General features: G+C 37.5%; 1 pseudogene; it reads left to right on the top strand.

Annotated features, from left to right (window-relative positions):
* The window catches only part of LOC106973869 (inositol 1,4,5-triphosphate receptor associated 2-like), a 77,600-nt pseudogene that overhangs the window by 28,831 nt on the left and 24,304 nt on the right, over nt 1-24,465 (top strand).

Genomic DNA, 24,465 nt, shown 5'->3' with positions numbered 1-24,465 from the left:
GGCTGCACCACAAAGGAGAGACTGGGTAAAAGACTAGGATATAGGAAAAATTAACTTACAGGTGAAGATTTAAAACAGAAAAAGAGGATAGTAGCCTCCAAAAAATAAACAAAGTTTAAGAAGAACTAGAAAATAAAGTTTGGGGACTTCCCATGGTTGAGAGACTATAGGAGAAAGAGGAGCTGGTGACTGAAGGGAAAAGACACATAAGAGAGTGGGAGGAAGGGCAAAGTGGAGTCTGAGAAGAGACAGAAGTTACCAATAGAACGTCTATCACTGAGGTATAAAGTAATAAGAGGTCTAGGAAGCTTTTAAATCTGATCAAGAAGGGCATTTTAGTGCCATTGAAAAAACTGGGTCTAATTTAATGGTAGATGCAGAAGCAGAGGGGCCAGGTGGTCAGACACTGGATTGGGGCCTTCCAAGAGGATAATATAAGGTCAATCAATGACTACAAAGCATATCCCAGGTAGTCTTTATTTTTATATAGATGGGGGAGTTGGATTTTTAATATATAAGCATTGAGGACAGGAAACAACAAAGAAAGACTGATGATTATAAAGAGAGGAAGGTAAGTATGAGCATAATGTCCTTGAGAGAGAGAGAGATAGATGGGGTCAGGAGAAAGACCATGAACCAAATGGTTAGCTTCAGAGGGGTAAGGGCATAGAAAACAGACACGAAGACATACAAGGGAGCTTGGGAAAGGACTATTTTTTTTTAAGTCAGGAGAAGTTATCCAACATGATTTATTTATTTTGAAAGAGGGAGTGTGGGTACAAGCAGGGGAGGAACAAGGAAGGAAGGAGGGAGGGAGGGAGGGAGGGAGGGGGGCAGGGAGAGAGAGAGAATTCTAAGCAGGTTCCTTGCTGTCAGCGCAGAGCCTAATGTGTGGCTTGAACTGACAAACCATGAGATCATGACTTGAGTCCAAATCAAGAGTCAAATACTTAACCGACTGAGCCACCCAGGTGCCCCTAAATTGACTCTTCAAAGACCAAATTTATATCTTGTTTCAACTAGAAGGAAATAAAAAGGAGGATAGGGGACAGGTATGTACAAAGGCATAAAGTGTGACTGGGCCTGTGTTTGGGGTGAAATAAGAAGTTCAGTGTGGCTGGAGAATAAGGTGTGTGTCAGAATATGATGTATGTAGGGAAGAAGCACAAGACACCTTCCTTTAAAAAGATTCTAGGCTAGGGGGTTCCTGGGTGGCTCAGTGTCAGTCAAGCATCCAACTCTTGTTATCAACTCATGTCATGATCTCACAATTTGTGAGTTCAAGCCCCTCGTCAGGTTTTGCTCAGTCAGTGCAGAGCCTACTTGGGATTCTCTGTTTCCCTCTGTCTCTGCCCGTCCCTATCTCTCCCTCTCTCTATCTCTCAAAAATAGATGAACATTAAAAAAAAAAGATTCCAGGATAATGATGGGAGTCACTTTTATCACTCATCCTAGTAAACAGCTTCTTGAGAGCTAAGTCACCTCATGTGCCCCAAGACATAGCCTCACATTCCTCACCAGGCAACCCCTTGCTGTCTACTGCATGCATTTGATGTGTGTGCTCACAGTAAATAAGTAAAATTGAATCTTGGCACAGCTGGTTGGGTATCAGAGCACTTTCCATTATGCAAACTTCTCCCATTATGCTGATATTTGCCTATCCAATGTAAATTGAAGAGCTGGTTAAGCACTTATGTGATCAGTAGAAAAAGTCTACCCATGCAATTCTAAGTCTTTTTTGAAAAATATGTTTAAAAAAAAAAACAACTGAGATGGCTATATTATAATGGTTTTGAGAAACTTTCTTCCTTACATCTTCCTTTTAAATATAAAGCATCAAAGAGTCTTCTTTTGAAGGCAAAATTACTGCTTCTAGTTATAAGATATTAAAGGTAAGGTCATTTTATTTTCTGTGAATACATTTGAAATTACTGATAATTGGTAGAAATTTTTAGTTTAAGTCTTTTGTGGATTCAGGTATATATTTATTCAACAATATTTTACTATGTACATTTTACTATGTACTATTTTAAGTACCAGGAAACATGATATGTGCCTGAGATAACAGTGAAAACAGACACAATTCCTAGTCTCATTGAGTTTACAGTCATATAACACAAATAAAATTGATAAAAGCTGAAGTGTTACATAGGAAAGAAAATATCATGATTCCATAAAAGTATAATACTCAAAAAACCTGAACTGGAGACGAGTGAAGGCTTTTCTGAAAAAGTAACACAAATTAAAATCTAAACATTGAGTATGCATTTAACTAGAAAAATAAATAAGATGACTCTTTAATGAAGGAATACAGGGAATATGCCAGGAGAGTAGATTTCAGGTGCTCTCACCACACACACAAAAATGGTAACTGTAACTCACTGGGTTCAAACTATATTACAAAGCTATATTAATCAAAACAGTATGATATTGGGACAAAAACAGACATACAGATCGATGGACCAGAATAGACAGCCCAGATATAAGCCCATGCATATACAGAAAACTAATTTATAAGAAAGGAAGCAAGAATATACAATGGGGAAAAGGACAGTCTCTTCAATACATAGTGTTGGGAAAACTGGACAGTCACATGCAAAAGAATGAAACTGAACTGCTATCTACACCATACACAAAAATTAACTTAAAATGGATTAAAGACTTGAAAGGAAAACCTGAAGCCATAAAACTCCTAGAAGAAAATACAGGCAGTAAGCTTCTTGACATCAGTCTTGGTGATGATTTTTGGATCTGACACCAAAAGCAAAAAAACAAAAGCAAAAGTAAATAATTGGGACTAAATCAAACTAAAAATCTTCTGCGCAGCAAAGTAAACCATCAACAAAATGAAAAGGCAACCTATCAAATGGGAGAAAATATTTACAAATCACATATATGATAAGAGGTTATATCCAAAATATATTTAAAAATTCATACAGCTTAGTAAAAATAAAACAAAAACAAAAAATAACCAATCTCGGGGTGCCTAGGTGGCTCATTCACTTAAGTGTGTGACTTCAGCTCCAGTCATGATCTCGCGGTTTGTGGGTTCAAACTCTGCATCAGGGTCTGTACTGACAGCTCAGAGCCTGGAGCCTGCTTTGGATTATGTGTCTCCTTCACTCTCTGCCCCTCCCCCACTCACAATCTGTCTCTCTCTCTCAAAAATAAAACATTAAAAAAGTAAAAATTAAAAAAATAACCTATCTGATTTAAAAATGGACACAGGATCTGGATAAATTTTTTTTTCCTAAAGAAGACATATAGATGGCCAATGGTATATGAAAAGTTGCTCAGCGTCACTAATCATCCGGTAAATATAAATTACAACCCCAATGAGGGGTGCCTGGGTGGCTCAGTCAGTTGAGCGTCCAACTTCGGCTCAGGTCATGATCTCACAGTTCGTGAGTTCGAGCCCTGAGTCGGGCTCTGTGCTGACAGCTCAGAGCCTGGAGCCTGCTTCTGATTCTGTGTCTCCCTCTCTCTCTGCCCCTCCTCCACTCATGCTCTGTCTCTCTCTTTGCCAAAAATGAATAAACATTAAAAAAAATTAAAACCCCAATGAAATATCACCTCACACCTGATAGAATGGCTATTATCAAAAGTAAGAAATAAAAAGTTTAGGGAATATGAAGGGAAAAGTGAACCCTTATATTGTTGGGAATGTAAATTGATGCAGCCAGTATGGAAAACAGTATAGAAGGGTTTCTCAAAAAATTAAAAATAGAACTATCATATGATCCAGCAGTTCTTTCATAGATAAAAGGTTCAAATATTTATATATATACACAAAGAAATATTATTCAGCAATAATAAAGTGAAATCTTGCCATTTGTGACAAAATGGATGGACCTTGAGGGCACTGCACTAAGTGAAATAAGTCAGAGAAAGACAAATACAATGTGCTCTCACTTATATGTGGAATCTAAAGAAAGAAGCAAAACAAACAAACAAGTTCATATATACAGAAAACAGAGTGGAGGTTGCAGGGGCAGGGGTTGCAAATGAATATAGTGGGTCAAAAGATACAAACTTCTAGTTAGAAAATAAGGAAGTCATGGACATATAATGTACAGCATCATGACTGTGCTTATTAATATTGTATTTTGTAGAGTAAATCTTAAAAGTTCTCATCACAAGAAAACAAAAAAATTTTTTGCAATTGTACGTGGTGACAGATGTTAACTAGACTTACTGTAGTGATCATTTTGCAATGTATACAAATACCAAACTATTATATTGTACACCTGAAACTAGTATATTTTGTGATGTCAATTACACCTCGCTTTAAATAATGGTAACTATTTGAGAAAATGATATATTAATTAGCATGATGGGAGTAGTCATTTCACTGTGTACGTGTATATCCAACATCAGGTTGTGTACTTTACATATACAGTTGACTCTTGAACAGCATAGGGATTAGGGGCACTGACCCCTGCATAGTTGAAAATCCATGTATAACTTTTAAGTCCCCCAGAATGTAACTACTAATAGCCTATTGTTGACCAGAAGCCTTACTGATAACATAGTCAATTAACACATATTCTGTATGTTATATGTATTATATACTGTATCCTGACAATAAAGGAAGCTAGAGAAAAGAAAATGTTAAGAAAATCTAAGGAAGAGAAAATACATTTACAGTACTGTAACTGCAAAAAGGCAGGATGTAAGTGGACCCACACAGTTCAAACCCATATATATACACATAATTTGTGTGGAAAAAAAAGAAGTGGGACAACCTTGTGGCAACAGGGAGCCAGCAGAGTGATATTTACATACTTATCCTCATTATATTCCCATGTAATTGGAGTGCAGAAGGATGTGCTAGAGCCCCCCATGGTCTTCTAAGAAGCGTTATAAAACAGAGGTAACAGGATAAATAGTTTTCACCTTGAGCAAAGAGTCAAATCCCTTTCTGACAGGAGATCAAGGGTGAGTTATCTTCCTTTAAGGAATACCATAGTGAATGATACTCTGCCTACTTGGTTCCTTCGAGGTCTTCATTTTTTTTTTAAGTTTTGTTTATTTAAGTAATCTTTACACCCAACGTGGGACTCAAACTCATGACCCTGAGAACAAGAGTTGCATGCTTCTCTGACCAAGTCAGTCAGGTGCCCCTCAGGTCTTCATTCTTGATAAAGGATTTAATACAGTAAAGTTTTCCAAGCAGGACATGGAAAGCAGGAAGATTTCTTTGATGTTTCCCAAAAAGGAAACTGCTAGATTGTTAGTAAGGGACCGCATCAAATCACCGGTTTTAAGCATTTTAAAAAATTCTGTGTCCTAGAATAAGTAAGAATGAGGCAATGTAAGGCAGTAAACATACCTGTCTCAGGTTTATGAATGAGGGCTCAGAGGAAGAAAAATAATGAATAGCACAAAGATGTATTCTAGGTCTTTTTAATGCCAAGAGGAGTCTGGAACAAAGAAACACATTACCCTTTCCTTCAGAGAGTGACAGAGAGTGATATTTCCTGACGTTGCATTGAATTTGTTTCACTTTCTTAATGTAGCGTCTCTCAGTATGTGGTTTCACATTTGTTTATGCTCATGTAGCCAACTGTGCATTGCTACAAAAAGGAATCTGAGGTCTAAAAGAGAAGCAACATTTTCTTCACCAAATGTAAATTCCTGAAGAAATCACTCTTCCCTGAAATATAAAATTTGAATAACAATTTTTAACGTTTTGTAAAAGTCTTGTAATAGTTATCTCTCAAGCAGCCAAACAAAACGGAGTTCTGTGTGCAGATCAAATCACTTTGATGAGCTGAGCAGAGCAGCAGCAATGTCGGTAGTCACTGTACTTCATCTCCAGTTCTGTTTTGATGGGTTCAAGAAACAGTATATCAAAGTAGGCTACAAAATCTCATCAAAGAAAATCAATCGAATATGGTAGTCAAGATCGTATTATAGAACCCATTTTTGGCAATTTTCTTAAAGTTTTACATAAAGCTGTTCAGAATCCAGACTTACTGCTACCTAAACTCTAAATTGTACAAATGCTATTGTATGTAAGAGCATGTCTGCATACAGATGGGCAGCCTAAAAGACCCCTATTTCCTATGACAAGCAGTACTATGAATTCTTAAATGAATGCAAACAAGGATTTATGTTGATATATCTGTGGTCCCAAGCCCTATTGCATCAGTACCCCATAGATTTGAATGGTGTAGCAATCGATTCAGCTAGTAGACCAGAGTAAAACACTGTATTATTTCTCAGAGTTTTCTTCTCTTTCATACTTTTTTTAGGCTATTGTTTGGTAGTGCGAGATTTCCCTTCATTAAAAGCTCCCACTTAATTCTAGTGCCATAGTAGTAAAGATCCTCTGGCAGCAAAGCTGTTAAAAGAGGGTATAGCATGCACCAGGCAATGCTCGCTTCATTCCCTGTGAGCATCAAACAGCTGTCATTCAACTAAATGAGTTGTCATTAGCAAGCAGATTTTCACTCCAGCCTTCTGGAGCCATGCAAAGAAATCTAACTGAAGTAATAACTGTTGGAGGAGCCCCGATAGAGTTTGGAGGCGTAGGGGTCCCCTTCCCCCATTCTCTCTCCTAGTGCATTAAGCAGTCTTTCTCAAGTGTGGATATTTGGCTTGGATCTGGTGACCTAAAATTACCTCTGAAATCTGGCACAGTATCTCAGCTCTAGCATGAATGTTCTCGCCTGTCAGCCAGCATTACTGGTAGGCATCCCAAGCATTGCCAAGTATTCACCAGAGGTAGGGATAATGGATAGGCTACAGTGACTTGCAAAGAGGAATGGTTTCCTTTCTTCAGTTTAGAATTTCTGCGAGAAACTATTGCCTCAGCTTTCTTGGTCTACGTTTTTAGTTTTACTATGGTGATTTCAATACTTACCCCAAATTCAGACCTCATCATACTAATGGATTTTCAACCCCAGACTCAGTCTTTCTTTACCATAAATGGCACATCTTCATGTGCCCTATACACCATTTTCTCATGCCAGAATGTGCCTTTGTGTGATTTAATGTTTTTCCATCGTACTCCTAAATTCAGACTAAATAAAGCAATAGTCACACTTGTGAAGCTATTGGGCTTATTTAGAGATAAAAGGAAATTGTTTCATTGACTCAAAAAACATTAAGTGGATCCCTATGAGAGTAGTTGTCCCCAGTGTGAAATCCCTCGCTACTTGGGGGCTCTAAAAGATATTAATAAAAATCTTCAAGTTGCTTTAAATATTTCAAAAATTAAAATAGTAATCAGGTATTTGCCTCAAATGAGATTATATAGGCTAACTAAAATGTCAGGTTTCTTTGCTTTGGTTGGAGTTATATTATACCTATGGCATTCTCACGGTGATTCTTCCAAACTGTGGATATATTACATTATATAATATCTCCTGACATGATGTACATTATAACTAAAGATACTGCCTTAGATATCCTTAATTTTTGAACACTTGATTATAGCTATCAGCATAAATTCCCACACATCCCCCAATAGTTCTAAACTTCATTGCAAAGCATAGTCAGGATTGTAACATTAACCTTGAGTATAGATGATTTTGTGACAAAACGAAGTGTGTAATCCCTTTACAAGATTCGTCAGCTGTCTAATGAAGAGCAGGGAGCAGCAGGGTCGGCTGGAGAGGAGGAGCCAGGCAGTCACCCAGCCCCCCCTACCAGCCCCTTCATCAATAACCTCACAACATTCACGCAAGTACAAATCTGGGCAAAATGACCATCATCATGTCATGTGCCTCTACAAATGTTTATTTCAGGATAAGCTCGTATTGGCATTTACATTTTTGAAAGAGAAGGAGGGGCAGAGAAAGAGGGGGACAGAGGATCCGAAGGAGGTTCTGCACTGACAGGAGTGAGCCAAAGCAGGGCTCAAACTCACAAACCATGAGATCGTGACCTGAGCCAAAGTAGGACACTTAACTGACTGAATCACCCAGGTGCCCTAGATTTTACATTTGTTTCTTAAGTGAGGATATGAATTATGCTAAATAAATACAACTTGTCAAACAAAATCTTTCAGACTATAAAGTCCATTGATAAGGGACGGAGAATAACAAAAGTGGTAGAAGTTCTTAGAAGTTAGAAAGTGTGAGATTTTACATTCTAATCTATTCCTTAATGATCATTTTTATCTTTAACTTTTATTCTTGATAGGATGGAAAAAATACAGAAAACTACAGAGAAAAAGATAACATTGCACACGTAAACCCTCACTGAATGAGTAAATGCTCATATTTTTCTAATGTTTACTTATTTTTGAGACAGAGAGAGAGAGACAGTGTGTGAGTGGGGGAGGGGAAGAGAGAGAGGGAGACACAGAATCCAAGCCGTCAGCACAGAGCCCAATGCAGGGCTCAAACCCACAAACTATGAGATCATGACCTGAGCTCAAGTTGGATGCTTAACTGACTGAGCCCTCCAGGCACCCTGTAAATGCTCATATTTTGTCTTTTTTTTTTTTTTACTTAATTTATTTTACAAAAGAAATAAAATATTTTGGTTAACACTGAGCCCTCCTGGAGGCCTTCCCCAATCCCAGTTGCCACATCCCCTTCCTAGACACAACCATTCCCATGAATTTGATCTCTATCTTCCTAATCCATGTTTTAATGCTTTTGTTTATATCTCCATAAATAGCATAGATTATTGTTTTATGGGAATTTTCAAATTTATACAAATGCTATCATACTCTAGACATGACTTGATACCTTGCTTTCTAAACTTTAGCACTGTTTTTTAAATCACGTAGATTTAGCTTTATTTTACTATTGAGTAGTTTTCTATGCTGTAACTGTACCACAATTTATCTTAATGTCTTTACTTATGGACATTAAGGTTATTTCCTATCTTTTGTGATTACAAATGATAACGGACTGAACATAGTTATGCATGTTTTCTGACACATAGGTATTGGAGGCAAGATTCTTGGGTAAGAATGCAACAAATTGAAGGCTTTCAGATGGTTTTAGGGAAGGTCTACAGGACTTAAAAGATAAAAAGAGCTCATTAAAACAAGCACGGGAAAGGTACAGCAGGATCACTTTGGGATGTTAACAGAACACTTTGTTGAGGAGGAGGAGGCTAATTTGTTTTAAGTGGCATTTTTCCAAAATACATTTAAACAGAACTAAGAAAAATATCAGATTTAATTCCTGATTACAAAGTGACACTACTTTCCTAGAAAGAAAACTCTTCAAAGCAGGTAAAGTGATAACAGACACGTTTTGTTTCTGACAAGATAATGTCCTCTCTAACATCACCCCCCCCAAGCAGGATCCCACCGCTCTACCCAAGCCTCCCTACTTAGCACACTGTGAACAGAATTTATATATTTCCACCTTTCCCAGGCCTCTGCTTCCGCTGAGCCCAGCCTAGAAGGACTCGGCTCTGGTTCACAGAGTTCTTTCCCTCTTCTTGATCCCTGTCATACTTAGCCGGAGCATCTCACTCAGACTTCATCACTGACATCCTTGGTGCAAGTGACAAGGGTTGTGATAGGATGCCAACCTAGGTCTTTAAGATCAAGCAATTTTCACATGCTGCTGCCTCCAAGTTCCAAGCTTTCTGTAACAATGACAGAAGAATCTAGAAACAGCCTAGTTTCTTTTCTTGAGTGGCAGCTTTTCTTTCAAGTGAGTCATAACAATAATGCCCATGTTAATGAGACTATTAGAATAAAAATAGCCAACACTTATTCTAATAGTCTTGATATGTACCATCATACTTAATACACAAGTATACATACTTGATATGTATCATGACACTTAATATGTGTCATCTCATTTAATCCTTACAATGACTGTGAAGAAATGAAAGGCCAGAGAGATTAAGTCACACAGTTCATAGACAGCTGAGTCAGGCTTCAAACTAGGTCTGCCTCATTCCTCAGCTGATCATGTTAAATTGTCTTCTATATTAATAACGAGAGAAACATGTTCCTTTTGCGTATAAGAAATTAATAAAAACCACCCTGTTTTCACCCATGGGAGAAAGGAAAGGCAGTATGGCGGGGTGTAAAATGTGTCAATTTTGAACCCACTTCAACTTGAGTTCAAATCCCACCTCTATTATTTATTAGAAGTGTGGTGAGTTATTAATTGCTTACATCCCTACTTTAAAATAGAAAGTCCCCTGGGTTCTTGTCTATTGATATACAAATGATACTTAGTCTGCAGTTTTTCTTATTCTGTATTACACAGTATTTGGTGCATGTTTCTGTTTCAGCAGCTATGTTATATTAATATTATGCTTTTATGTATTTATTCATAAAATCCATTCATTAGGCACCTGCTTGATGTACCAAGCTCTATTCCAGATGCAGGAACACAGTTGTGAAATTCACACAATAGCACTTGCTCTCATGACATTTAGATTCCAATAGAGAAAGAGAATCAATAAAATATAAGTAAGTATCTATACATAAACATCTTTATATTGTGACATAAAGCTAGATAAAACTATACAAAGAGCTGAGATTGGGTGATAGAGAGCAACTTGGTAGCTATTTTAGATTGAGGAATTAAAAAGGCTTCTCTGACAGAATGAAGTTTAAGCTGCTAAGTGAATCACAATAAGGAGCCAGCCTTGCAAACACTATGGGAAAAGAGGTCCCAGGCAGATGAAAGAGCTACAGCAAAGAACCCATATTCTCACCTTACTAGACCATGAGCTACCCAGAACCATTTTAAAGTGTTTCCAATTACTTTCCTGTGGATGATTTTAACATGTTACTCTGTTCCTTACATATTGATGAGCCATTACTGCAACGATGCTATGTAACAAATCAGACAATTTATCTGCTTAAATTCCTTCTATGACTTCTTCTCCTTGGACTTGGAATAAAATCCAAACTGTAAAGTGAAAACTTCACAAAGAAGAGAATCACGATTTATACATCTGGTTTGCCACAACGTCTCCTGTACTTGTTTTGGTGCCTGACAAGAAGTAAATGCTGTACTGGTAGAATAACGATGAAGGAATGCATGCATGAAGAACCTGGGCTCTGTGTCCTAGCCCTTCATCCCCTTCAAAGGATTGTGACTCACCTTCTCATTTATATTTTAAACCATTCTCTTACCAGTACTGGCCCTTTGGCATTCAGCACATGCCTTTTTTTACCTGAAGAACAAAAACAACTTAGAGCAACAACAGAAAACCCTTTCTTTGATTCCTTTAGCTACCAACCTTTTTCCCTCTTAAGTGGCACACTTGTCATTCACACTTGAAAGGTCACTTCTACCTACTATAAAGTTGTAAATTGCCCATGACATATATATTTGTCAAAGTCAATGGGCATATTTTTCCTCACCTGACTAGGTGACTGCAATTCCTTTGGTGGGTGAAACTCATTTTCTTTTAAGTATTCTACACAGCACTGCTTCTGATCAAGGAACTCACTTCACAGTAAAAGAAGTGAGGCAAATGGGACCATGATCATGGAATTCACTGGTCTTACTATGCTCTCCATCACCCTGAAACAGTTGACTTGATAGAATGGTGAAATGACCTTTTGAAGACTCAGTTATAGGGCCAGCTAGATGGCAGTTCCTTGCAGAGCTGGAGAAAGGTTCTCCAGAGGCGCTTTATACTTTGAATCAGTATCCAATATGTGGTGTGGATTCTCCAATAGCCAGGATTCAGAGGTCCAGGGATCAAGAAGTAGAAATGGAAATGGCACCATTCACCATTACCTCTGGTAACCAATCAGTGAAATTTTTGTTTCCTGTGTTTGTTGCTTTATGTTCTGCTGGTGTACAGATGTCAGTTCCAGAGGAAGTAATAGTTCTACCAAGGGACACAATGATTCTACTGAACTGCCACCTAGCCAGTCTGGGCTTTGGATCAATGGCAAAGAAGGTAACTGTGGTGTTGGCTGGGGAGACTGATCCTGACTACCCAGGAGAAATTGAACTACTACTCCACGATGGAAATAGAGAAGAGTATGTCTGGAATACAGGCCATCTCTTGTAATTACCATGCCCTGTGATTAAGGTCAATAGAACCCACAATAACTCAATCCAGGCAAGACTACTAATGATTCAGACCCTTCATGAATTAAGATATGAATCACCCTGTCAGGTGAAAAACTGTGACTAGTTAAGGTGCTTGCTAAAGACAAAGGGAATACAGACAGAATGGATGGTAGAAAAAGGTTGTTAAAACACCAGCTAAGACTATTTGACCAGTTACAGAATTGAGAACTATGGTTGCCATTAATATTTCTTCCTTATTTTGTTCTGAATACATCACACACACACATATTTATATATGATATATATAAAAGCAGTCTTTGTTTTGTTTATGATGTAACATAAGATGTATTGATGTTATATCAGTATTTAAGTATTGTTAATTCTACATCAAAGTATTTAAGTTATGGAATATCAGGAGAAGAGTAAACACCACTAATGGACTTTACCTCCTTTCTGAGGAAAGGATTAGTGCATTTTCAGTTGTATGCAGGATAGTTGTCTCGTGTTAGGCAGAATTATGATCTTGTTAATTATCTTTATTTGGAGATTAAGTATGGTTTAAGGTGACCTATGTGGGTGCCAAGTTGATAAGGGGTGGACTCAGGAAGGTTAATTTTGTGTGTCAACTTGACTGGGCTAAGGGATAGCTGGTAAAACATGATTTCTGGGTGTGTCTATCAGGGTGTTTCCAGATGAGATTAGCTTCTGAATCAGATTAAGTAAAGAGGATCATCCTCATCCACCAGGACAGGCATCATCCAATCCACTGAGGACTGAGGGCCTGAATAGAACAAAAAGGCAGAGGAAGGGCTAATTTGTTCTTTTGGCTTGTCTCATCCTGGTCTTGGACATCAGCATTTCTAATTTTCAAGCCTTCAGACTCAAACCCATATTTACACCATCATCCCTGAGATTCTTCGGCCTTTGGAATCGGAAGCATGATATTGGCTCCCCAGTTTCTCAGGTCTTTGAGCTCAGATTGAATGACACCACCAGCTTTCCTGGTTCTTCAGCTTGCAGAGGGCAGATTATGAGACTTTCTGGCCTCCAGAATCACATAAGCCTATAATAAATTCCTATAATAAATACCCTCATATATATTTGGTTCTTCAATACCCTAATATACTCCCCCTTGCCTAATTTTCTTTCTATTTCTCCAGCCATCCCTTAATCTTCCTCACAGCCTATTTCCTCCTCATTGTTCCACCCTAAATGGTTCATTCTCACCTCTGTGTTTTTACTTTATGAATAACTCCTCAAGAAATAAACCTAAACTCATGGCAACAACTAATATCTACATGACTATAATACTCATGCCTGAACATTACTCTAAATATCCCCCAAGCATCACAGACTTATATAATAATGGGTTACTTACTGGTTGCTTACTATATAATACAGGAACTGAGCTTAGAACTTTACAAACTTTTGAAGCAGATATATAATTATTTTCATTATACTGAGGAATAAACAAGGGCTTAGACAGGTTAAGTGAATTGTCCAAGGCCACAAAACAGTAACAAATCTAGGATGTGAATCTGCGTTTCCTGATTCTGGAGTCCATGATATGCAATATTATGTTATACTGCTTCATACTCAATGATTATTATAGCTAATTACTTTCAAGTATCTTAATTGCAAATTATGTTGGATATAATTCATCAGAATCCAAACTGAATTTAATGTATTAAACATAAAATGTTTTCCTAAAAATATTCTTTCTGCCTAGAAAACTTTATGCCTTACTGTTCTGTTTGTTTAAAATTGCGTATCTTTACCTCTCTTCCTGAAGATTCTTTTGGAAAAAGAAACTTCAGGATAAAAAAATATATATTAAAAAACAGAATGCATCTGCTTTGATCAGTTCATGGTTAAAAATGTCCAGCCTCATTTTTTGTTTTGTTTAGCTTTGTTTTACTTTGCTTTTGGTAATGCTCTAGTGGGCTATTTATACCAGGAAATGGTAGACAGCCAGTGTCTTAATGGTTGGATTTCTTTTCTCTGAGGGATTAGGTGAAATAGGCATATTAAGAAGAGATGCTATTAGAAAAATGGATCAAACATTTAAATGTCTAAAGGCCAGGGACAAAGAGTTGAAATAGGTGATGGTTAAGTACATGGATCTGCAGCCAGATGATTGATGTTCTATACCCACCTTGCAACTTGGCAATACAAAAAATCATTGAAATCAACTAGCCTCCTATTTCTCACTTGTAAAATAGAAATCATAGCACTACCTACCACCTGAGCTTCTTATTGGTGCTGATAAGATCTGCTGTGGGAAGGACAGTGCCTTATACACAGTAAATATTCAACCCAAGTTGGCCAAGTTATTATTGCCTATACTTTCTTCCATGTCCACTGGCTCCATATGGTCCACTAGAAGGTCACATGTCAGACACTCAGGGTTGCAGCACATAGCATTGCAGCACATTCTACCAGGCATGCTCATCTAATTTAGATAGACACTGATATATGTTTCTAATCCCAGAAGACACAAAGAAGCATGTGAGTGAGCCATGACTACTTAAGGAAAGGAAAACCACCTGAAATTCCTACACACTTGGCTAGGTGCGGCAACATCTACCAGTTTGTGTGGAGCAGAGAGAAACTGGATTTAACTACCCCTGGTGTCAGTCTCACAGGTGACTTAATCAAACTGCCTGAATACACAAAGAGTATGAAGATTGAAAGGTAAACCCAGGGGAACCCAGAAGAATAGTTTTTATTTTTATATAGAACATTTAAGGCTTTGGGGAAATTGGATGAAACAGATCCTACTTGTTTTAGAATGTGTTATAGGTAGAATACATTATGGAAATTAATTAGAAACTTAGGGGAGATGCACTTTTAGATTCTAATTTAGTGGGGCATGGTGGCACGGCAATTCAAATTCACCTAAATAATACTATATCACGATTGTATTTTCTATGTACGGAGATTTTTTTACATAGATAACTTGATCCCCCCAAAAAATCTGTTGATTACAGAAGCTGTTATTTATCTACCACCATCTTATATATTCTAAATATTGTCACTTTTGAAAGGTTGGTGTGACTTTTCTGACTCCGTAGCATACCACAAATAGCACTAACCCAAAGCTGCCTCATTTAAGAAACTAGGACTTTCTCTCAGAGGATATTCATGTTCTATTAAACTCCTAATGTACGAATCTATCCATTTACGTATAAGAGTGAAGACAATGTGATGTTGTACAAATCCTAGATCTGCACATTATGGGGAGTGAGGACCTATCTTTCCATGGTGTTTATACTCTATAGCCCCAAAGCAAATTTGGCTATGAGCTTCATTATTATAATTTGGTCTTCTAGAAAGAAGGAAGGGGTAACTGCTGGCTCAGGGAAAAATTATCTAATGTCCCCCATTTCTCCTCTTGTGCTATTATTTCTCATTTTGTACATATTTTTCCCCAGAGAGGACTTCACCTGGAAGCATTATGGCCCCTCTCCTAGACCTCATCCTCATTTAGCTGAAATATAAGATGCCCCTGAGTAAACATCACTGATGTGTACCCAGTTCTATGAAGACAGCTGACTAGGGACCATTTGACAAAATTGTTAAGGGTTCCCTTAGCAACATGTTTAGTGTCTTGCCTCTGAACCCATAGACAGATCTCTCTGGCATGTGACATCCCCTCTGGAATGCAACTACAGTTTTGTCTGTCACCTCATGCGAGAAGATTCCTCATGACCATCTGTTCATTCAGTGCTTCCCAGACCTGGTCCCTACAGATCAATGAACCCATCTTGTATCCCTGATCATATCCAAGTTCCTCGGCCACCTGCACTCAGTCATGATGGGAACTCTTCTTTCACATATTTTGAGAAAAAGTGAAACATTCAACTTGTACATAGTAAAAATAGCAAATCTTCAACTCTAATAAATGCAAATATTTCTCAATCGAACATACCTATATTTGAGAGAAGTAAATTCATCCAAATGGCAGTTTCTTTTAAAATCATTTAATGCATGGGGCACCTGCGTGGCTCAGTTAGTTGAGCATCCAACTTCAGCTCAGGACATGATCTTACGGTTCGTAGGTTCAAACCCGATGTTGTGCTCTGGGCTAACAGCTCAGAGCCTGGAGCCTGCTTTAGATTCAGCGTCTCCCTCTCTCTCGCCACCCCCCACCCCACTCCTGCTCTGTCTCTTTCTATCTCAAAAATAAACAAAGGTTAAAATTTTTTAAAAAATAATAAATCACTTAATGCATATGTAAAGCTACTTTTTCTCCACACACACTCTAATAAATGCCATCTATATTAATATTATCAATGTCACTTTGAGTTCCAGTTTACTAATCTACTCTTTTACATGAAAACTCACAGAGCCCCATTCTGACAAGGTGGGAAGTACTTCTTCTACAGAATAACCATATTTACATAAAGAAAAAGAAAACATCAGAATGACATTTTCCTTCTACTTGAAACATCACTTTTCATATCCTTGTATGTGTCTGCTTCTAGAGGTCAGTGCAAGATTTCAGATGACTCACACACAAAAGAAGTGTAGCATGCTTCAATTAAGATGTGTTAAAATCAACACATTTTAAAAATCTTATTCCATGTGATAAGATACTAATGAGTGAACTTGAGGGCTTTTTAAGGAAGCTTCCTATTTCTGGTAGTGTTTCTGCTATCACTATTGCATTCACTATGTAAGTATGGAAGTAAATGGAAGGGGAAATTTTCAATAGGGAGAAGGTGTTCTCCCTCTGGCTTCCAGGACAAGTACTCACAGGACATCAACTTTTGATTCCCCAATAGGGCCATCATATCTCTGCCTTTGGGAACGTAATGCTGGCTTATCACACAAGAAGCTCCCCACCCCAACCTTAATTAATAAAAGTAGCACATGTATAGCATTCTTATTTACAAATCTCTTTCAGCTATATTATGAAATGTGTCCCAAACTCTACAAGGTAGATACTTGGAAAATTAAAAATCTCTACTTTACAGTCAAGAAAGTGAACTCAGGAAGATAATTTATCAGGTCAGATAGAACATTAGTGGTGGAGATGGAATTCAAAACCAGACATTCAGCTAGAGGAAAGCTCATCTTGCTAAGGTCCTGGCCCTTCTTTAGAGTAGCATATGACTGAATACAGCCTATCATATTACTCAGTGTTCTCATGTATTACCACCTATGTGCACACCTGTGAGATAATAAGTCATCAGGTCTTTATATAGAGAAAAAAACATAGAAATACACACACACACACACACACACACACACACGTGTGCGCACAATTTGGGTAGGAGAAATGATGTCCCCTGAATGGATACAACACACACATGCATGCACACCACACAAAACTCCATCACAGAATGTACTTCCTAGCAAGCAGTTTACTTACAAATTATTAATTGTATTATTATGAAATGTTTTTATTGAATTTTGAACAAGTACAATCCTTTATGTCAAGTTAATGCTAAGGAACCACCATCTATAAGTCTGGATCCCTCTCCACACACCACTTTTCCATTAGCTATATCAACCCAGTTAAAGAGTATATTGAATGGAACTGAATTAAATGCAACCAGAGAGGGAGAATGTTCTTTATATTTCTCACATTGCTACATAATTTCTACTGTTTCCTTGGGGAAAGAGGAGAGATAGTGTTTGTTCAACATTTCTAATACAAATAGTACACAATACCTGGTTCAATCTTCCCACTCACCAATAAAATTAAAATGTAGGTTTTTTTCTTTATCCCCCTTTCTCTAATTAAGTTATCTGAAGCTCAAGGATGCCAAATAACTTGCCCAGTTGCCTCACATTCATAGATGCCACAGCCAGAATCCCAATGTGGGCATCAACTTGGGCCAACATGATTTCTCTCTTACCACACCGCATGCCCAGGAGCACCCGTCCAAAGGAGAGTGAGAGTAGGAAGCCAGGCTAAAGGAATTGGGGAAGGCAGGCTTGAATCTTGAAAATATGGAGCTGAGGTGGAAACTAGATTCCTGAATTCTCCATTCCATCATTGAGCTGTCTTTGTCCTTCCCAGATTTGTCATAAAACTGGAGGAAAGCAGATCCTGGAGAAGGAATAAATGGAAGGGAGGTGGCAAGCATTTAAGAGGGTTCTCTCCCAGACCATTTAATACCAAGTGAAGGCATAGGAGTGGTGCAGAGGGCTAGCTAAGGTAATTCCGATCATGTCCTCCCCTCAATAAAGATATAATCAGTTCTAAGTAGAAAGTTTGCTTTAATGCAAACACAGCTTCAACACAACCGTCCAGACATACTCTTCCTCCAATTCTTTCAACCAGATAATCACTCCCAAACTTCTCCCTATAGACATTTTGAAACTATCATTGTTCCTTTATATTGCAGCTAATTCTTCTTCACTTCCTAGGGAAGGGTCTCATCCTACCCTGGAACAGTCCACAATATGCTACTTGGGTAGTTATGAGACAGTGTAAGGTAGAGATCCAATTCTCAGTTTTGGACAAAGGAAACCTTATACAAAAATTAGAGCAAGAAGCTGAGGTGGGAAAAAGGGCAGAGGAGAATGGGAGAAGTCACGGAGTATTAATAGAAAGCACTCCTAATAAAACTCAAGCACAAATGTACAAGGTCAGATTCCAGGAGGAAAAAAAACTCACTAGGAAAAATAAATCATTTGAGGGAAAAAAAATTAAAAAATGGCCTCATTACAGTGACAATTTGGGGCCAAAATAAAAATCAGAAATGGCAAGAACTAGCAGGACTTCATACACTACAAAGCCTAAATTAGCTTTCGGTTTTGGAGAAAGTACACTAACAGATGCCAGGTTCAACAGATACGCCTCTGGCAATAGCAGAAACACTAACAAAAGCAACGTTCAGCTGAGAAACAAACTGCCAGGTCATGAAACAAAGAGGCGCACATCCTCTAGCACCAGCACATTTAAAAAGACCAATGTCTGTGCACTGGGACATTACAGGAACTTTCCACATGAAATGATCCTTTATGAGATACGTGGAGCTGCCACGAACCAAACCTCTGCTCTGGGTCCTAGAACTATAAACAGAATAAAAATCAAATCTCTAACACTTGAAGCTACCTAAGCAAAATTGAAGCAGGTTAAATTTATTTAACCTGTTCTAGTACGATTTTTCTCCACACATTTCAAGGAATATGGGATATATGCATAAGAATTGCATTCTGTTCAGAAAACACAACCTATTTTTTGTTAAAATGATCATGAAAAGGATCTAAAGTGTCTCATTGATTCATTTAGACATTCAAATATTTAATAAGCACCTATTATATACTTGTTGAGCTCTGTGCTACACACTGGGGATACAAAGAGAAATATATCTGATTTTTAAAATGATTCATTTCACTATACTCTATGTTGATTGACTCTGACTCAGAATTTTCATTTGATCTGGAGCTCCAGATTCTGATACATCAGAGAGGAAACATGCAAGTTCAGAGGATAGCACCACAGGAGGACCAGGGGCAGCCTGGAGATCCTGCAGACATTTAGTCCTTTCAAACATTTAAAGAGCTAACTTGTCAAAGAGAGGGTAGGTATGTGTTGTTGGGTCTCCAGAAAATAGAATCGCAGAAGTTATAGGAAAAGCTATTTTGATCTAATAAAACTAAGAAGCAGAGAATGGGCTACCTTAGAAAAATATGAGTTTCCTGACTCTGCAAATATTCAAATAGAGACTGAATTACCGATTAGAGTTGGTTAGAGTTCTTCTAAAGGTCTTCAGCTCTTGTATAAAGTTAGATTGAATCTATTAATCTGAGGTGGTGAAGACCGTGGTTTCAGAAGAATCGATCTTATTGACTGCTTTTATATTGAAAACTCCTAAAGTTAGCATTTTATAAGTTTAAAATTAGGCTATGTTATCTATACTTGGAATTGTTTTTAATAGTAAGGTTATGAGAAGGTGAATCCATAGTAAGCAATAAATATGCCCACCTTTGGGATTAGGGTGATAGGTATCTTTAGTTCCTTAAGCTCCTAGTAGAGTCTTGGTCTCAGATATTTTTTTTAAAGTCCATTTTTCCGACCTGTGCCAAAGATTTTACTCTGATCCAATAGCAAGGGCATCGATGGCAGATCCCCAAGTACAGGCCTGGGCTTCCTTTGATATCAGGTACCATATGGTCACTAGAGGTACATTGCTTTTTTAAATGGAAATAGTGCACTACCACTGGTTGATCATAAAATATAAGGTTGAGTACCTTATGTCTGACTCTGCATCATTTGTATCAATGCTACCTATTTTAATTGAATATCTTGCCAGCCGTAGTTATTTTGGTCTTGGGTATTACAAGGCAGCTTTATAGAGGCTATCAAATTGCCTTCCAAATCTGTTGAAGTGGCAGTTGTTACAGGATTAACTGGATCAACAGAGTCTAGAGAATCTGAAGTTGAATCAGAATTGGATTCTTCTGCTAGATAAGCTTTATCCTTTTTGAAATCATCCAAAAAATCTCTGATACTTCATCTTCTCCTTCTGACAAGAGATAGTTCTCTAACACTAGGACCTTTAGATTTTTATTTTCTGACATCTTAGTTTCTTCCTGTAATTGGATAAAAATTACTGTAAAACACATAAAAATGAGTGATAGGATGGGGATAATATCTATCATATATTAGTGTAGTTTAGAATTATAATATCTGAACACTGTGGTAATAAGTGTAAGAACAGACAAGTCTGAAACAGAAGCACACAGAAAAACCTAGAATGTAATAAAGAAGATATCCCGATGAGTGGTATTGGGAAAACTGACTAACATTTGGAGAGAAAAAGATTCCTACTTTTTTTTTTTTACCATTATAAATGTCATCAGGTTGAAAGAATCATATATAAAGAGAGTAAGCCATACTGATAGTAGGAGAAAATATTTGTTTACTTTAAATGCCATCAAGGTGGAAAAATCTTTCTAGGCATGACACCAATAGCAGAAATGAAAATAAAAGACTAATAAATTCGGGGACTCAGTCAGTTAAGTATCTGACTTCGGCTCAGGTCATGATCTTGCAGTTTGTGGGTTCAAGCCCCACATCTGGAGCCTGTTTCAGATTCTGTGTCTCCCCCTCTCTCTGTTCCTCCCCTGCTCATGCTCTGTCTCTCTCTCTCTCTCTCCAAAAACTAAATTAAAAACATTAAAAATTTTTTAAAAAGGTATTTACAACACATATGATGTGAATACATAAATACTTCTTAAAAAGAACATGAAAAAGACAAAAAAGCATATCCTAAAATAGCTTTAGGACATGAAGAAGTAACCTGTAAAGAGAAATAAAAATGGCCAGCGAGCCAGTAATGGCCAGAGCCATTAATAATCAAAGAAATAAAAATGATAAGACCAAGAAAATTCAGCATTTATCTATTAGGCTGGAAGGGAAAAATACCTAATGTCTAAAAGATGAAGAAATAAGACCTTCATACTCTGCTGGTGGGGGTATAAATTATTCAAACATCACTCAAACCATCAATTTAAATGTTTCAAGACATTCCTGGCATGCAGATTACAAAATATATTGAATCAATTAATATGTGTATATCCTTTGACACAGTACTTCTAAGAAGTTTATCCTAAGGAAAAATCTTAGACACACGTAAAAGCATAAAATGAAATAGCATCCATTAAGGATTATAATGTAGTTATACGTTATTTTCATGGAAGATATGTATGTGCTTTCCAACAATCTCCTGTTTTAAAAGATACTGTAATGAATTTGTTTCTAGATAAATTGGTATATTTCTGCTTCTATATATACTAGTATATTTATTCATGAAGATTGAGTTTCATCCTTAGGTAAGATTAGTCATTTTATGTCCTAGCCTTATCTATATATAGATGTCTCATTTGCCTCACAAATTCCAGATATTCTTCCGTTTGATGTGTTGCTGAGAACTTCTTTTCTTTTTCTTTTCCTTTCCTCTCCTGTCTATCCTCTATCTATCTTAATCTGGAATTAATGGTTTAATTAGAGTGCTAACCACTGTCCACCCTGAGCCACAACAATCAGATGAAGAGCCAGCAGAATGATATTAGCATCTGGACCAACAAACCAGTTCAACCGCATGTGCAGATAGAGGAGGAATACCTCTACCATTACGTCTTCCAACACTCAGGACCACTTAAATGGCACGTTAAGAACACAGATCCATTCCCCCATCTAAATAATCAGCAATTAGAGCCATCCAGATGACTTCTGCAGCTTCTTATTTTAACGCACCATCCCTTAAGATTTTACGATAGCAGTCCCTTAATGCTTTACATTCAGATATAATTCTTAGCCAAGAATTATTTTCAGCTGTCACTGGAGGAGGGACTTGGGGGATTGGAGGAAAGTTTAGTGAGGAACAGTGACAAAAAGTTTATTCACCTTCCCACAGTATCCATAAAATATCTTGGTACCTAGGATTTGGGTTAATGACTGACCCCCTTCCTTCACTTCTAACCTCTGCTTTACTTCACTTGAGTCTACTTGTACACTGGTAATGAGAACTTTTATACATTCAGTGCCTCTCCTCTTCTCATTAATCTTCTATCACCTCTGTCAAATCCCCAATTCCCTTAATCGTCCTGTGTAATCTTTGATGACGGAGCCCTGTTTCTTAGTGCTGCCTTACTAGCTGGCCCAAGAATGCTCCCTCTATATCCTACCATTATGAAGAAACTTCAGTAAAGCCAAGTTTAAGGGTAAGGAGACACCTAAGATACCCAATAACCTGAACTATCCTATTATTGATAATGAGTTTCACAATGGGAAAACAAAGTCTGAGGACAAAATGGAATGTCTTTGAGATGTCCTCTTTCAAAGAGGGTCAGGATAAAAGAAACAAGTGAGGTACAAATATATCTGAATCTTAAAGCTTAGCACCTAGGATTTATCTTTCTGTGAAAGATAAATTTCACCCAGTTGAAATTCTCCTTCTCTGAGTTTCTCTTTCTCTGAAATCTTTATTCTAGTCTTCAAAGACAGAATTCTTGTCAAATCTGTCAGGTAAGTCCAGTCCCTATACAGAGCCTTGGAAGGCAACATGCACTCAACAGTGTTTCATGAATGAATTAATGTGAAGGAATAAGCTAAGCTTCCTTTTTTCTTTTGGGTCTTCATAAGAAGATCAAGTTCCAATTTTGTAAAGATAATTATAAAATTTGTACAATTAGTAAGGAGCGCAGTTGAATCCAGACTCCATCTTCCTTCCCATGAAGGTGAAAGGATATACATCAGAGCAAGACCCATGTGTCTAAGTACATTGGACCCTGAAGATAGTCTCAAAGATAACAAAAAGTACAGGCTGTGTTGAGGAGGAGATAAGATGCAAGCAATTTACAAACACATGACACAGACAAAATAAAAGAAGAATACACAGAAATAGGTGTGTTCAGTTTTAAAAGGAGGTTGTTAGAATGATTAGGGAAGTTGATAACTAACAGGCGAGGGAGACAATCCACACTGTGCACTACTCTGGCCCCTGCTTCTTGGCTGTTTTCCACTGTAATTAGTTATCTGGCAACCTTGCAAGATCTTAATAAAAATAACTCATAAGGTTTAGTCACATCAGAAAGGCCATCAAAATGAGTGATCACAAATGTTTGGAAAGGGTCACAAGCCAAGTCAGCATTTGGGACATGCTTTTTAAAAATTACCTTATCTCTTTCATCTCCAAAGAAAACATCAGAAGGATGTTGTCACAAGTCCGACAATCTCACTCCATCCCCCTTATCTGCTAACATCACATTGTAAAGTTTGTGCCGCTGTCAGGGGTCCAATAAAATCCCACAGTATTTCTTGTTTTCCTTTCTCAGAGGTATAACTTTCTTCTAATCTGCTTATACACATTTCCATGCTTTGTAACAGAGTTCATACTAGACGTATTTTTACCTGCAATTACTTTAGTTTTCATGACCAGAAAGACTTTAAAAGGAAATAATTACACTATGTATACAAATAATTGTACTCAAGGGATCATGTAAAGCATCTCACAGTTCACACAATCCATTTACACTTAATTGTCATTTTAAACTTAAAACCACCCTATGACTTGTTTGGACAGATTATGGTGGTGTTTTGTTTTGTTTTGTTTTGTTTCCATTTTGAGGAGGAGAAAATTGAAGTTTAGAAAGGTTAAGGGAAATTCTCAAAGTGAACAGCTCATAGTGGTAAAACAATTCTTGAAAACCATGTGGCTGCCTCTAAAACCATGATAACCCTACCTATATAAGGGATCCACAGCTGGGAAAAAGGGAGAGAGGCAACAGTCTTTCCTAACACCCATGGAATGGAGGGAAAATGATTTACTAAACTCAACATATCATCATACCAAGAATTCCATTAATTACGCCTCCCTTGTAATTCTACTTTTTCTCGCTAGAAAATGGCACTTCTCAGGTAAAACTGGCTACATAATTTTCAGGAACCAATGCCCTGTTCTCAGTGTCTTCTGATACAAAATTAAAGAGGAGATAAAACATGTTCTCCTGGGGCACCTGGGTGGCTCAGTCC

Source organism: Acinonyx jubatus, chromosome C2, assembly GCF_027475565.1.
Source record: "Acinonyx jubatus isolate Ajub_Pintada_27869175 chromosome C2, VMU_Ajub_asm_v1.0, whole genome shotgun sequence".
Classification (NCBI taxonomy): domain Eukaryota; kingdom Metazoa; phylum Chordata; class Mammalia; order Carnivora; family Felidae; genus Acinonyx; species Acinonyx jubatus.
The sequence above is the reverse complement of the archived record's forward strand: the minus strand, read 5'-3'. Positions and strand labels throughout refer to the sequence as shown.